Consider the following 17,322-nt stretch of genomic DNA (forward strand, 5'->3'; position numbering starts at 1 on the left):
GTTACATTAAAGTCCAACTCCTCAGCCAAGCATTTAAGGCCTTCTACACTCGATTCCCTCCCTATTTTGTTGAATTGAAACTCTCAAAACAATAATGTTAGGGGCGCCTGGGTGGCGCAGTCGGTTAAGCGTCCGACTTCAGCCAGGTCATGATCTCGCGGTCCGTGAGTTGGAGCCCCGCGTCAGGCTCTGGGCTGATGGCTCAGAGCCTGGAGCCTGTTTCCGATTCTGTGTCTCCCTCTCTCTCTGCCCCTCCCCCGTTCATGCTCTGTCTCTCTCTGTCCCAAAAATAAATAAACGTTGAAAAAAAAAATTAAAAAACAAAACAAAACAATAATGTTAATTAATATTTTCATGAGAATTTCTTGTAGCTTTCATTTTGTATGCAAGGAGAACTGAGGCACAGAGAAGTAAGTTACTGCCTGAACAAGGGTTATTCTCCAATGTGGGGGGCAGGGGGGGGCTTTATTTTTTGTCTTTTGTTTCTTGTTTCCCAGTGTATTGTAATAACTACTGGAGTAGTGTTTTTCACTGGGAGTCATGAGGCATCATGCGGCATCAGTGTAGTGTGATGAAGTGTCAGGAGGGATGTTCTGGTAATTTGTTGCTGATGGAAAGTGCCAATATTTTCTAATGATTTGTTTTGGTTTGAAGGTAATGCCTGTAAAGCTCTGCTTCCCAGATGAAAAGACGAATGGAGCTACAATTAATGAATGGTATTTGCATACAACTGATAGGAGGGTCAAGTGTGTCCTGTGGACAAAGGTTGAGAAGTACCACCTAGGACCACCTAAATGTCTCTGATCATTAACCAAAGGTTTCAGTACTTAAGCCAAGTCCAGACACATTGTACAGAAACACTCAGATTATCAAGTGTCAAAACTTAGAAATCACTAGTTAAAAACAAGATTTAAAATATGAATAGCCAAATAGGGGTGACTGGGTGGCTCAGTTGAGTGTCCAACTCTTGATTTCAGCTCAGGTCATGATCCCAGGGTCATGGGATTGAGCCCCACTCGATCGGGCTCTATGCTGAGTGTGGAGCCTACTTGGAATTCTCTCTCTCTCCCTCTCTCTCTCTGCCCCTCCCCAACTCGTGTGTGTGTGCATGCACACACACTCTCTCTCACTCTCTCTCTCGAAATAAACATTTAAAAAAAATATGAGTAACCAAATAAAATCATCAACAAAAAAAATATAGTAATTACTAGAGTCAAAATCAATAACTGAAAACTCACATGAATAGAGAACCCAACCTTGAAATAATAAAGTTATTTATTAATACCTGAGCCGACCTTTCTGGGTAAAGGTCGCAAACTATATTTTATAAATGATAAGAAGGAATTATTAGTAACGGACGCTAACAACTATCAAAAAGGCAGTTACAGAACTTAAGAAACATCAAAGGAAAAGAAATTAAGAGAAGCTCATACAATAGATTTTTCTGCTCCTTATAAGATAAATCAAGAAGATATTAAAGCTGAATTACTTTTCTAGTACTCTTAACCAAATAATCAATTTTTCATCTTGTTTTAATAGGTTTTTATGACATTGCCTACTTTTATATAAGTTCCATGAGCAAATTATGTTGAACCACAATCTGATCCTTTCATAGATTTAGGTACATGAAAATAAAATCTTACAATCGGGAGTAGTTTCCCAATAGTGTGCTTCAAAAACAGGGGCACCTGGGTGGCTCAGTTGGTTAAGCGTCCGACTTCAGCTCAGGTCACGATCTCACAGTCTATGAGTTCGAGCCCTGTGTTGGGCTATGTGCTGACAGCTCGGGGCCTGGAGCCTGCTTCAGATTCTGTGTCTCCCTCTCTCTGCCCCTTCCCCGCTCATGCTCTGTCTCAAAAATAAATAAAAATATAAAAAAAAACAAAAAAAACAAATGTACTGGAAGACTTTAGAGAAGAGTAAAATTTAGAGACTAATACATGAGTCACTTTAAAATTTTGAAAACCAAAAATTGTATTGTTTTGAACATTTTTGTCAAGCAAAAACTCAAGTTTTTTTCTAGAAGAAAAACTTGAAAAATATGAAATGGCGATTATTTAATTAGATGTAAAAGAAAACTGCTTAATTCCTTTTATCACGTTCTGATCAAAGAAGGTTTCACCAAAATGTATTTTTGCCAACTCCTCACTTCCTCAACTTTTAGATTTTTTGTTTTGGGTAGCCTTTAGGTCCTGATTCTTCCCTCCTCCCTGGTAGTTGTGCTACAACAAAATTATCTACAGGAAGTTTGCTGAACTCTGTCTTTTCCAATTACACCAATTAGGACGCATTTACTTGGAAGTAGCAGAAAATACTAATTCAAATAAACTGAGCAGAATAGAAATTTATTATCTCCAAACAAAAAAATCAAGAAATAAGGAGCTTCTGGGCATAGTATAAATCTTCTTCAATTTACAATGGGGTTACATCCTGATAAACCCATTGTAAGTTGAACATATCATTTAAGTTGAAAATGCATTTAATACACCTAATCTACTGAACATCATAGCTTAGCCTAGCCCACCTTAAACATGCTCAGAACACTTACATTAGCCTACAGTTGGGCAAAATCATCTAACACAAAGCCTATTGTACAATAAATGTTGAATATCTCATGTAATTCATTGAATTCTGTACTAAAAATGAAGAACAGAATGGTTGCATGGGTACAGAATGGTTATAAGTGTATCAGTTGTTTACCCTTGTGATTGGATGGCAGACTGTGAGCTATGTCCAGCAATGGTAGCTCTGACAAAATGAATCACTTGTAATCCAGTACTTGGAGATAATCACTCTCCATATTTTAGTAAATATACTTTTAAATGTTTTCCCCATGCATATGCCTCATCCAGTATTTTTATTGACATAATCAATATCATGTTTCATAATATGTCATATTATTATTAGGTAAATTTCTATTCTTTGACATGAATTTTAATAACTATATGATATTTTATCAGTTAGGGATGCCTAGGTGGCTCAGTCGGTTAAGTGGCCAACTTTGGCTCCGGTCATGATCTTACCATTGGAGGGTTCTAGTCACCCCCCTACACCCCCCACCCCCGTCGGGCTTTGTGCTGACAGCTCAGAGCCTGGAGCCTGCTTCAGATTCTGTATCTCTGTCTCTCTCTGCCCCTCTCCGCTCACACTCTGTCTCTTTCTCCCTCTCTCAAAAATAGGTAAAAAGACATTTTAAAAAATTTAAGAAACACATTCTATCAGCTAGATGTATCAGTGTACTTAACTAATCCCCATTGTTTGAAATTTATATTGTTTATATTTTGGTTTGTTACTTGAAAACAAAATATAGGCCGCCTGGATGGCTCTGTCGGTTAAGCATCTGACTTCGGCTGAGGTCATGAGTTCACAGTTGGTGAGTTCCAGCCCCGCATAGGGCTCTGTACTGACAATTTGGATCCTGGAGCCTGCTTCGGATTCTGTCTGTCTGTCTGTCTGTCTCTCTCTCAAAAGTAAATAAGTAAACTTAAAAAAGGAAAAAAAGTATAAAACATATCCTAGTAGTTAAATCTTTGGAAATACCTCTGATGATTGTTATTATCATTTAGATGTTTACTTATTATTGATAGAGAGCAAGTGGGGCAGGGACAGAGAGAGGGGGCAGATGATCAGAAGCCGGCTCTGCACTGACAGCAGTGAGCCTGATGTGGGGCTTGAACTCATGAACTGGGAGATGATGACCAGAGCTGAACTGACTGCGCCACCTAGGCTCCCCCAGTGCTCTGCCAGATCTTAACTGATGTGTTTTTTAAGGAGAAATGTTAGAATAAATTGAAATTGTCCCTTTGCACACATATATCTCTGAAAGTAAATAGCAATGGGGTTTGGTTAAGTGCACTGATACATCTAGCTGCTGTATTTAAAACATTATTCTGGAATTCTAGAAAATACTTGACTGATACTCCCTGAAAGTACCTGTTAAAGGTCATGAAAAAAAGGAAAGACAGAGGCTCCTGCCTGGCTCAGAAGAGTGTGCAACTCTTGATCTCAGTGTTGTGGGTTCGATCCCCAGGTTGGGTGTAGAGATTACTGAGGAAAAAAAAAAAAAACTAAACAAAGGAAATACAGACACTGTCACAGACCAACAGCACTGAGAAAACTTAACGACTAAGTACAACATGGTATCTTGGATTAAATCCTGGAACAGAAAAAGGACATTAATGGGAAAATGAGGTCAATCTGAATAAAGTCTGGAGTTTAGTTAATGATAATATGCTAATATTGGTTTCTTAGTTTTGGCAAATGTACCTCAGTAATGTAAGAAGATAACATTAGAGGAAATTGAAACTGAATGAGAAGTACAAGAAAATTCTCTCTACTATCTATTGCAATGGACTGGAAGTTTATGTATTTATGTCCTCTTGCCCCCACTACCCAATCCATATGTTGAGATCTTAATGTTTGATGTGATGGTATTAGGAGGTGGGTCCTTTGAAAGGTGATTACTGCCTCCCATGAATGGGATTAGTGCCGTTATAGAAGAGGTCCCAGGGAGACCCCTCATCCCTTCTGCCAAGTGAAGATACAGTAAGAAGACAGAAGACAGCTATCTATGAGGAAGCAAGTCCCTATTAGTCACCGAATCTGCCAGTGCCTTCGTCTTGGACTTCTCAGCCTCCAGAATAGTGCAAAATAAAGTTCTGTTTGTTTATAAGCCATTCAGTTTATGATATTTTGTTATAGTGGCCCAAATGGACTGAGACGTTATCTTTGCAACTTCTCTGTAAATCTAAAATTATTCCAAAATAAAAAAGTTTCTTTAAAAAGAAGCATGATTCTGAGAAGGGAATCAGGCATCCATGGCACAAAATGACTCATGCCTGCCCTAGAGCCTCAGATGCTATTGAACAAGGGAAGAGAGAGCAGCAGGATCAAGTGGGAAGCTTTTGTGAGCCAGGCCTGCCGGTAGGACCATCTCTTCTGCCTGCCTGCAGTCACATGGTCTGTCCTGATACAAGAAGGTCTGGGAAATGACAGTCACTCCTGAACTGGTCAGCAACTCTGCACTATGCAAAGGGCACACAACTCAGCTAGCCATCTACCCACCACGTGAGTTCTGGCAGTGGAGTTATGTACTTCTGTCCATCAGTCAGGATTCTAATAGGAAACAGATGTCACACTCAAATTAAGAGATTCGAGAAAGGTTCACTTACAGAGGGAAAAAGTTCAAACTTGAGGGTGGCAATTACACAGGACCAGGGCCAGCAAAACCCAGGCTAGTAGAAGCCCCAAAGGATTGAAATCTTGAGGGCAGGAAGAAGTCCACCATTGCAGTAACATAGTAAGGAGTCCTTAATGGATCCTCAACAAATAGTTTAAATTAAATTGCAATCAAATGGTATGAAAAATCTGGGAAATATATTATAAAGCAAGGCTGACCTTGAGCAGAAAAGTTAAAGAATAACTTTAAGTACAAAGATTTGGATCAGACAGACCTGCCTTAGAGTTCTAGCTTTGCCACTTCTCTTTTTAATTTTTTAAATTTTTTGAATGTTTTTTAAAATTTATTTTGAGAAAGAGAGAGAGAGTGCATGTGAGCAGGGGAGGGGCAGAGAGAGAGAGAGAGAGAAAGAGAGAGAGGGAGAGAGAGAGTATCGCAGGCAGGCTCAGCACAGAACCCTATGTGGGGCTCAATCCCACAAAGCATAAGATTATCACCTGAGCCGAAATCAAGAGTTGGATGCGCAACCAACTGAGCCACCCTAGCTTTGCCACTTCTTAATAAAAGAGGACCTGCTCCTGTGAAATATTAAAATATTGAATATAAATACATCCCTAAATCTTATTCCCTACCTGTCCATGTCTGGCCTGAGCCTTGAGGCTTATTGCCCAAGAGGAAGAGAGAGCAGTCACTTGTCCTTTATTGCAGGACACTTGGCTGGTGGTGTAGTTAGGACATAGAGCTCCCCTGACCGTGTAAACAAGAGATTTCTGCCTGCTCCTGAGACCTTGGCAGGAGGCTGGAGTGGAGAGGGACATGGTAGCTCTAGCACTTTTTAGCCCTGATGGGGGGACAAGAAAACATGGGCATGGGCAGATGCACAGGTCTTGATTTCCTCTCTTCAGACTTTAGGTCTGGAGGGAATGGGGACATCAGACACACTGAGGCACATGCTGATAATAGGGAGCTACTCTTGTTCTTGATCACTTTAAGACCCTCTTGAGATGAATTGTCTGGACGGCTGCCCCGATGCTAACCTGGCAGTTCAGCCCTATCAAGCAGAAAGAAGTCTTGAGGTTTAGTTTTCCCTGGGCTATGGTTGAGACCCACAAGTTTCCCCAATGCTCAGCCCTTCCTCAAAGTCAGAATACAGCTAAGTCAGGTGCCCGCAGTCTTCATGTGTAAGGCACCTAGCAGATACCGAGTATGTTAGCGACTGTAAAGATGTTCTGAGGACTCAGACAAAACTTTGAAATGTCTATACAATGCCTTCTCCATGCCTAGAGATCTTAGAACGGAAGAGATCCTACCCCCGGCCTCCTTCCTGTCTCCATCCCTCCCTGCCCCAAATCCCACACTTGCCCCAACTGGGATGATTTTGGTCTCAGCCTTCCCAGAAGCAGAAAGTTGGGCCAACGACCTCTTGAGGTTTCTCTCTGCTTTTCGACTCAGCAAATGTACTGAATTATTCACTCTTTTATAGTCTACAACCACATTTTTTTAGTCACTTCTCTGACCTTGCTATTTAAACAATTTCCTTTGCCTTGCAGTTTCTAAAAAGGGAAGTCAGAACATGTATATCCTCATTTTAAAGGCATATTGGCAGAATACATTAAATTCTAACTTATTAGAAGTAATTCTCTCCCCTCTTGTATTTAATTAAACTCGTATCTTGTATAAACTCGCTATGGAAGGGTCTCAGAAATTCACCTGCTACAGGGTTCACCAAAAGACAGAGACTGAAGTAATTGTAAAGGTCTGGTCTGGGGCAAGAGTGTGGTGCTCTCGAGGAGGTGAAAGATGTTCAGTCTGGCTGGTGGCTTTATGATCTAGCAGCTTCCATGTGGAGGAGATATTCACCAAACCCTCTTTTCTCCCCCCCACCCCGGCCCCTCAAAGAGACTACATTAGTCAGACCCCCACAGAGATAGGAGTACCTGTGTGACTAAGTTAAATGGGATGTGAGTGAAAAAGACGTGCACACGGCTGCCTGTGAAAACTCTCTTATATGAACCTATTAGTTTTCCTACTGCTTCTCTAACAAGTTACCACAAACTTAGTTACTTAAAACAACAGTTTTATTCTCTTACTGCTAGTGGCCATTAGTCTGAAATCAATTTCCCTGGGCTAAAGTCAGGGTGTTATGACTATATGTTAGCTGAGCTGGTTCCTCCTAGAGGATCTAGTGGGGAGTCCATTTCCTTGCCTTTTTTTTTTTTTTTCTTTTTTCTTTTTAGCTTCTAGAGGCTGCCTGCATGCCCTGGTTCACAGCCCCTTTGCAACGTCTTTGATCCTCACATCTCTCCCTTCCTCCTTTGACCTTCTTGCCTCGCTCTTATGAAGACTCTAGTGATTACATGTAGGGCCCACCCAGATAAACCAGGATAATTTCCTCATCTCAAGATCTTTAATTTAACCATATCTACAATATAAGAAAACTTTCACAGGTTCTGGAGATTGGGTTGTGAACATCTTTGGGGATCCTTATTTAGTCTACTGCAGTGATCCTGAACACTCTTTCTTTCCAGCCCTGTGGACAACGATAAAGCTGAAAGAGGTGGGAAAGTCCTACAGTAGAAGGCCAGGTTGCTGAATGACTGGGTAGAACACAGTTCCTGTGCTGACCACACTGGACTGTGAAATGAGAGAGAAAAATCTTTTATTGTGGTGAGCCATTGTGATTGATTGAATTATTGGCCGCAACGCTTTAACCCTCCTTGTGCCCACACCTTTGCAATGGCCTCATTATGGGCGGAGTGTACTCCCTAGCCCTTTGACTCTAGGCTTGACAATATGACTTACTTTGGCCAATGGCATGTGACTGACAGTGTGCCCAGGTTTTAAAGGTCACTTGTATGTCCACTTACATTCGTCTCTGCCATTGCCATGAGCCCAGTCTAGTGCTTCCTAATGGAATGGTTGTTGTTTTATACCAATAAATTTTAGGATGGCCTACTAGATAGCAAAGGTTAACAAATATAACTACTGAGCTTTTAATTTGCTTATTACAGGCAGTTAGACTAAAGCAGGGGAAGACTGAGCAGGGGAAGACCGAGATGGAAGAATAGAATGCTGTGGCCAGAGAGTTGGGGGGGGGGGTGGAGTTTATTATTCCAGTGAAGTAGCAGTTCCCAGTGACAGCAAGATCAGGGTATAACCATGGCAGGGAATGGCTAAAACTAAATGGAGGCGTTGTCACTGGAGATGAGCAGATCAAAGATAATGACAGAACTTGAGTTGGAATGGAAGACTGACTACAAGCCAAGTGCCCGAGCCATCACTGAATAAGGGGGGCTGGTCTTGAGACTGGAAAGCTAAAATCAGGTAACTTTGGCAAGAAGAAAATTCAGAAATTCTAGAAGGACCCTATGAATTGTACTAGGAGTGGGAGACCTCCTCCAAACTCCCGTTATATGGAAACAACGGAAGGATGGAGTAGTTGAGAGGTGAGATCTTTGCTTGGAAAGATAAGCTGTGTTTGATCTCAGTTGTCTGACTTAGTCTCCCCAGAAGAAGAATGGCAGTGGGGATGGGAAGGCTTCATTAAACACAAATGTTGTGAGATTATACTGAAGCTTCTGCTGAGTGAACCAAAGAACTATGGCACTGGCTGGGTACGTCCACAAGGCCTGAATTAAGGGCAAATGCAGAAGTATCTCCCACTGGCACATTTATTTGATAACTGCTTTTTTATCAATTGGTTCATTTTTTCATAGATTTTAGGACAAGACATAATGTATGTCAACTATAATTCAAAAACAAATATTAACAAATAAAAGGGCAAGAAATAGCACGAGAGTGTTTTACATGTCCTTTGTAGAAATTAAGTTTGCTAACAATACAGTAACAGGCTTGATGTTTGAGTGCTCCTAAAAAGGATCGGGAAGTGGGGTGCCTGGGTGCCTCAGTTGGTTAAGTGTCTGACTCTTGATTTCCGCTCAGGCCATGATCTCATGGCTTGTGAGATCAAGCCCCGAGTCAGGCTTTGTGCTGATAGCGTGGAGCCTGCTTGGGATTCTCTCTCTCTCTCCCTCTCTCTCTCTCTGCCCCTCCCCCACTCACATCGTGTGTGTCTCTCTCTCTCTCAAAATAAATAAGCATTAAAGAAAAAAACTTTTAAAAACGTTTAAGAAAGAGGATCTGGAAGTGTTCATAACTTACTTCTTCCTGCAGCTCTAAAGACATCCTGAGGATATTAAGTTCGTTTTCCAGCAAAGTTACAAAAGCTGCCCTCTACAACAGACTACAACTTCCTGTCCTCCTTACAGATGGCACTGCAGTGGCACAATTCCAAGTAGTCTACATGGTGTCATAGGCGGAGTGACAGCCTCCAAAGAGATCTGTGTCCTAATCCCTAGAACTTGCGAATGCATCACCTTACAAGGCAAAGGGGAATTTCATTTGCAGATGGAATTAAGTTTGTTAATCAGTTGGCCTCGAGACGCTGGAGATTACCCTGAATTATATTAGGTGGGCCCAGGATAATCACAAGAGTTCTTGTAGGTGAAAGAAGCAGAAGAGGAGAACCAGAGAGGTGGCAGTGTGAGAAAGACTCGGCCCAATATTGCTGGCTCTGAAGATATAAGTGGGCCATGAGCCAAGGAATGTAGCCAGCCTTTAGCAGCTGGAAAAGGCAAGGAAACAGATTCTTCCCTAGAGCCTCCAGAAGGACTACCGCCCTGCTGACACCTTGATTTTAGTGCCATGAGAATTCTTTTCACCTCTGACCTCCCAAATTGTAAGATAATAATAATTTCCTCACATGCACTTATCAGTACTCAGCTGAAGATTTGATGGTAACTATCTTCAGATCTTTGGAGCTCTCTTTCTCTTTCTCTGCAGCCAATCTCTCTGGGGCCTCTGCCTTGAAAATTCTAGCCACCCCAGTGTTCTCAAATTCTCAACTCTGTCTCCCTAACTCAGGAAGACTGCAGGACTCCACCTAGTTTCCCCCTTTCTGTGCCACTGCCTGGAAAGTTTCCAGGCAGTGAGCTAGGATGACCATAGACCTCATCTTTTTCGTTTCCCTTCAGAGATGGCTTTTCTCTGCTGCCTATTGTCGAATGTCTGAAACTGTTGTTTCAAATATTTTGCCCAGTTTAAAAAATGTTTAAGGCAGTCAGCAAATTTGGTTCCTCTTACTTCATCATGGCAGAAAGCAGAAGTCCTAGCAACCATATTTCAGTCACAGATGGGCTATTTTTCCCTGAACAAATTCATTAACCTCTCAGACCTCACTTCCTCAAGTGATTTTTTTTTTTTTAAAGAGACTACTTTTTAGAGCAGTCTTAGGTTTATAACAAAGTTGAGTGAAGGTACAGAGATTCTCCATATACTCCCTGCCCCCACATAGTCTCCCACATTAGCAACATCCCAAACCAGAGTGGTACATTTGGTACAGCTGATGAACCTGCATTGCCACATTATTGCCACACAGGGTCCGTAGTGTACGGTAGGGTTCATTTTTTGTGTTGTACATGCTATGGGTTTGAACAAATATATAATGACAAGTATCCCCATTATGGTATCATACAGAGTAGTTTCACTGCCCTTTGTCTGTGCTCCACCTATCTACCTCCTCACTGCCCCCAACCCCTGGCAACCACTGATCTTTTTCCTGTCTCTATAGTATTGCCTTTCCAAGAATGTCATGTAGATGGAATCATACAGTATGTGCCATTTCAGATTGGCTCCTTTCATCTAGTAATACACACTTAAGAGTTCCTCCATGTCTTTTCACAGCTTGCTACTCCAGTGCCTAGATGTTTCACGGTTTATCCATTTACCCACTGCAGGGTGTCTTGGTCACTTCCAGGTTTTGGCAATTATGAACAAGCTACTATAAATATCTGTGTGTAGGTTTTTTGTGTGTGCATAGTTTTCAATTCCTTTGGCTAAATACCAAGGAGCACGGTTGCTGAATCGTATGGCAAGAGTATGTTTAGTGTTGTGAGAAACTGCCAGACTGTCTTCTAAAGTGGCATTCCAACCAGCAATGAATGGGAGTTCCTTTTGCTCCATATCCTTGCCACTGTTTGGTGTTGTAAATGTTCTGGATTTGGGCCATTCTAATAGATCTGTAATGATATCTCATTGTTGTTTTTGTTTCTGTTTTTTTTTTTTTAATTTTTAAAAAATTTTTTTTTAACGTTTATTTATTTTTGGGACAGAGAGAGACAGAGCATGAACGGGGGAGGGGCAGAGAGAGAGGGAGACACAGAATCGGAAACAGGCTCCAGGCTCCGAGCCGTCAGCCCAGAGCCTGACGCGGGGCTCGAACTCACGGACCGCGAGATCGTGACCTGGCTGAAGTCGGACGCTTAACCGACTGTGCCACCCAGGCGCCCCTGTTTCTGTTTTTTAAGTAGTCTTCATGCCCAGCCTGGAGCCCAACACAGGGCTTCAACTCATGACCCTTAGATCAGTACGTAAGCTGAGATCAAGAGTTGGACACTTAGCCGACTGAGCCACCCAGGTGCCCCTCATTGTTGTTTTTAATTTTGCATTCCCCCGATGACATATGATGTGGAGCATGCAGATCATGTGCCATCTATAGATCTTCTTCAGTGAGGTATCTGTTAGGGTCTTTGGCTCAGTTTTGATCAGGTTGTTTGTTCTCTTATTGTTGAGTTGTTTTTTTTTTTTTTTTTTTTTTTTTAATTTTTTTTTTTTTCAATGTTTATTTATTTTTGGGACAGAGAGAGACAGAGCATGAACGGGGGAGGGGCAGAGAGAGAGGGAGACACAGAATCGGAAACAGGCTCCAGGCTCCGAGCCATCAGCCCAGAGCCTGACGCGGGGCTCGAACTCCCGGACCGCGAGATCGTGACCTGGCTGAAGTCGGACGCTTAACCGACTGCGCCACCCAGGCGCCCCTTATTGTTGAGTTTTAAGTGTTCTTTGCATATTTTGGATAACGGGCTTTTTTTAGAGATATGTCTTCTACAAATAGTTTCCCTTAGTCTGGGGCTTGTCTTTTCACTGTCTTGACAGTACCTTTCATAGAGCAGAAAAATTTAACTTCAATGAAGTCCAACTTACCAATTTTTTCTTTCACGGATCGTGCCGTTGGTGTTGTATCTAAAAAGTCATTAGCAGATTCAAGGTCATTTGGGTTTTCTCCTATGTTATAGTTTTATATATTACATGTAGGTCTATGATCCATTTTGAGTTATTTTTGTGAAGTGTGTAAAGATTAATCTTTTTGCATGAAGATGTCTAGTTGTTCCAGCACCGTTTGTTGAAAACTCAAATGATCTTAAGTGATATTTATGTATATATAAGTGCCAGCTGCATGGATGTCCTGAAGCTCTTTGAAATTCAAATTGCATTTAGTTCAAATACTCATCCCCAATGTCTCTGAAGATTCTCTGGAGCCTAGTCTCCCCTTGGTGTCCTCTGGTTGAAGTCTTGCTTCCAGCAACACTATAGCCCCTCAGTGTTTCTTCTGTCTTTTCCTCACCTTGCCCCCTCACTAGAAACTGCCCCAATCTCTTCTCTCTGAAGCACCACTCATCTACAATGTACGTGAACAGATATTATCAAAGGAAGAGAGTCATGGAGGAGATGATATTCTAGGGCAGAATGACCTAAATCGGATTTTAACCTTTCTGAACTTAAAAATCCCTGTTCCATTCTTTCTTATGGAGAAATCACTCTGTATCTCTTCCTTACAGGTTGTAGTCTCTTGGCATTACGCTGGGTCCCTCTTGGGGTCACTGCTGGCCCATATGGCATCTATATGCACATTGAGAAAAAAAGCAGCCTTTCTGCAGCAGGCCTAGCAATTCACAGCTTGACACAGAAAGAGGGCCAGATTTCAATGCCAATGCCCCCTCATCTTGCTTTTAGCCTTCATTCTTCCCTAACTTATTTGTCCTTAATCCCCCAAATCCTTGTTCATTTCTTATAGAGCAGTTTAGCTCTCTTTCTCTTACTAACTCTAGGCCATCCAAGTTATTCCCCAGTCTTATCTTCATAATTAATTTAAAAATGTGTTCCTAGGTTCCTCAAAAAGTTGCAAACAGAACTACCCTACCATCTAGCAACTGCACTACTAGGTGTTTACCTAGGATACAAAAATACTGATTTGAAGGGATACATGCCCCCTGATGTTTATAGCCACATTATCAACAATAGCGAAATTATGGAAAGAGCCCAAATGTCCCTTGAGTGATGAATGGATAAAGAAGATGTAGTACATATACACAATGGAATATTACTCAGAGATCAAAAAGAATGTAATCTTTCCATTTGCAATGATGTGGGTGGAGTTAGAGAGTATTATGCCAAGCAAAATAAGTCAGTCAGAGAAAAACAAATACCATATGATTTCACTCAAAAGTGGAATTTAAGAAACAAAACAGATGAATATATGGGGAAAAGAAAGAGGGAAGAACCATACAACACGCCCTTAACTATAGAGAACAAACTGAGGGTTGCTAGAGGGGAGGTGGGCAGGGGATGGACTAAATGAGTGATGGATAGTAAGGAGGGCACTTGTGATGAGCATTGGGTGTTGTATGTAAGTGACGAATCACTAATTTCTAAACCTAAAACTAATACTGCACTGTATGTTAACTAACTGGAATTGAAGTAAAAACTTGGGGGGAGAAAAAAGAAGAAAAAAAGCAAAAATGTGCTCCTAAACTATAGCTGTTTTAACTCTAGAAAGAACATTTGTGTATTGAAATTTTTTCCCCTCACTATACGTATGTGGTAACGATGGTGTTGGTGATGATGATGATGAGCATAATGACAATAACCCTGAAGTGAATATACTTAAATCATTATATGAAGTGAAAAAATGCTTTTCCAGGGAAATCAATGGTCCTTTCTTTAACATGTAAGAGATCGCATATTATACCCCTGTTTACCACAGAATAGAAACCAGAGTCTCTAAAGTGCTTTAAGCTTTCAACTTGAAAAATGCTTAACTCTGCAGATGCATTTTGCAAATGTATATGCATGGCAGAAAGCCAGGAAGTTCCTGGAAGACAACAGGATGTCAGCCTGTTTATGAAACGTATGTATTGTCACAGTCATCACATTCTTTAACAGACCACACAGAAGCAAGAGACATCTTTGACATAATGTATTTCTGCAATTCCAAGATATACCGATAGCATTTTGGGGAGACAAGGCAGTGTATTAAATTTTGACACCAACAATAAACTATATCCTGATCTCAAAACTTTATTTTTTATATTCTTTTTTTTAAGTTTATTTATTGTTTTCAGAGAGAGAGAAAGAGAGAGAGAGAGAGAGGCAGAAGGAGAGGGAAAGGGAGAATCTCAAGCAGGCTCCATGCTGTCAGTGCAGAGTCCAGAGCAGGGCTTGATCCCACAAATCGTGAAATCATGACCTGAGCCAAAATTAAGAGTCAGATGCTTAACTTACTGAACCACCCAGACACCGCTAAAAACTTTATTTTTTAAAAAAGTTTATTTATTTATTTTCACATACTACACCGCTTTGATGGCTTGGTTTTAATTTAAAAAAATTTTTTTTTAGGGGTACCTGGGTGGCTCAGTTGGTTATGTCTCACTCTTGGTTTTGACTCAGGTCATGATCTCATGGTTCGTGAGTTAGAGCCCCACATTGGGCTTTGTGCTGACAGCGTGGAGCCTGTTTGAGATTCTCTTTCCCTCTCTCTCTGCCCCTCTCCTGCTTGCTCTATCTCTCAAAATAAATAAATAAACTTGTTTAAAAATTTTTTCAATTCCAGTATAGTTAACACACCATGTTATCTTAGGTTCAAGTGTACAATATAGTGATTCAACAATTCTATACATTACTCAATGCTCATTATAAGAAGTGTACTCTTAATCTCCTTCACCTATTCCACCCATCTCCCCACTGACCTCCCTTCTGGCAACCATCAGTTTGTTCTCTATAGTTAAGAGTTTGTTTTTTGGGGGTGCCTGGGTGGCTGAGTCAGTTAAGTGTCCAAGTCTTGGTTTGGGCTCAGGTCACGATCTCACAATTCTGTGGGATTGAGCCCCATGTGGGGCTCTGCACTGACATCATGGAGCTTGCTTGGGATTCTCTCTCTGCCTCTCCCCTGCTTGCGTGCTCTCTTTGCCCCTCCCCTGGGCATTCTCTCTCTCTCTCTCTCTCTCTCTCTCTCTCTCTCTGAAAAATAAACTTTTTTTAAAAAAGTTTGCTTTTTGGTCTGTCTCTTTTTTTCTTTGTTCTTTTCTTTTGTTTCTTAAATCTACATGTGAGTGAAATCATACAGTATTTGCCTTTCTCTGACTGACTTATTTCACTTAGTATAACACATTCTGGCTCTATCCGTGTTGTTGCAAATGACAAGATTTCATTCCTTTTTATCCATTCATCTATTAATGGGCACTTGGGTTGCTTCTGTGGTTTGGCTATTGTAAATAATGCTGCAATAAACATTAGGTGTGCATATATCTTTTCAAATTAGTGTTTTCTTATTCTTTGGGTAAATAACTAGTAGTGGGATTACTGGATCATATGGTAGTTCTATTTTCAGTTTTTTGAGGAAACTCCATACTGTTTTCCACAGTGGCCATCCCAGTTTGCATTCCCTCCAATAGTGCACAAGGGTTCCTTTTTCTCCACATCCTCACCACCATTTGTTGTTTCTTGTGTTTTTGATTTTGGCCATTCTGGCAGGTGTGAGGTGATGTTTAATTTTGATTTGTATTTCCCTAATGATGAGTGTTGTTGAGTATTTTTGCATATGTCTATTGGCCATCTGGATGTCCTCTTTGGAAAAATGTCTGTTCATGTCTTTCTTAATTAGATTATTTGGTTTTCTGGTGTTGAGCTGTGTAAGTTCTTTTTTACTTGAAGTTTATTTTTATTTATTGAGTAGGGTGCAGAGAGTGGGGGGGGAGAGAGAATCCAAAGAAGGCTCCTCGCTCAGCACAGAGCATGATATGGGGCTTGATCTCACAACCTCGAGATCATGACCTGAGCCAAACCAAGAGTTGGATGCTTAACCAACTGAGCCACCCAGGTGGCCCTTGTAAGTTCTTTATATATTTTGGACAATAACCCTCTACTGGATATGTCTTTGCAAATATCTTCCCCCTTTCAGTAAGATGTCTTCTAGTTTTGTTGATTGTTTCCTGCACAGTGCAGAAGCTTTTTATTTTGATGTGATCCCAACAGCTTATTTTTGCTCTTATTTCCCTTGCCTCAGGATATATATCTAGAAAAATGTTCTATGGCCTATGTAAGAGAAGTTACTGCCTGTCTTCTCTTTCAGGATTTTTATGTCTCAGGTTTCAGGTCTCACATTTAGGTCTTTAATTTATTTTGAGTTTATTTCTGTGTATGGTGTAAGAAAGTGGTCCAGCTTCATTGTTTTGCATGTAGCTGTCCAGTTTTTCCAGCATCATTTGTTGAAGACAGCATCTTTTTCCCATTGAATATTCTTTCCTCCTTTGTGGAAGATTAATTGGCCATGTAAATGTGGCTTTATTTCTAGGCTCTCTGTTCTGTTCCATTGATTTATGTGTCTATTTTTTTAAGTTTATTTATTGATTTTGAGAGAGAGAGAGAGAAAGTGAGCAGGGGAGGGGCAGAGAGAGAGGGAGAGAGAGAGAATGGGGCTTGAACTCACTAACTCTGAGATCATGACCTGAGGTGAAATCAAAAGTTGGACGCTCAACAGACTGAGCCACCTAGGCACCCCTCTGTGTCTATTTTTATGCCATTACCATACTGTTTTGATTATTATAGCTTTGTAAGTATATCTTGATATCTGGGATTGTGATACTTCTAGTTTTGTTCTTTCTCAAGATTGCTTTGGCTATTTGGGATCTTTTGTGGTTCCATACAAATTTTAAAATTATTTGTCCTAGTTCTGTGAAAAATGCTGTTGGTATTTTGATAGGGATTACATTAATTGATTTCAAAACTTTAAATAGAAAAATAAAACTGTATATTAGAAGCAAGGAATATTGTACTTTCTGTTTTGGTCTTATACAGCATACTCTACATCCAGAAGAGAAAGCTATTTCAATAATATTGTTGCTAAATACATGCCCAGTAGTCTTTCAAATAGAAACCATAAAATCAGTATATTCATAACAGGGCACAAAGTTAACTGAATATCTTTTTCTGGACTCAAACTATGGAATATGAAGAATTAGAGAGTATAT

The sequence above is a fragment of the Lynx canadensis genome, chromosome B3, assembly GCF_007474595.2.
Source record: "Lynx canadensis isolate LIC74 chromosome B3, mLynCan4.pri.v2, whole genome shotgun sequence".
NCBI lineage: Eukaryota > Metazoa > Chordata > Mammalia > Carnivora > Felidae > Lynx > Lynx canadensis.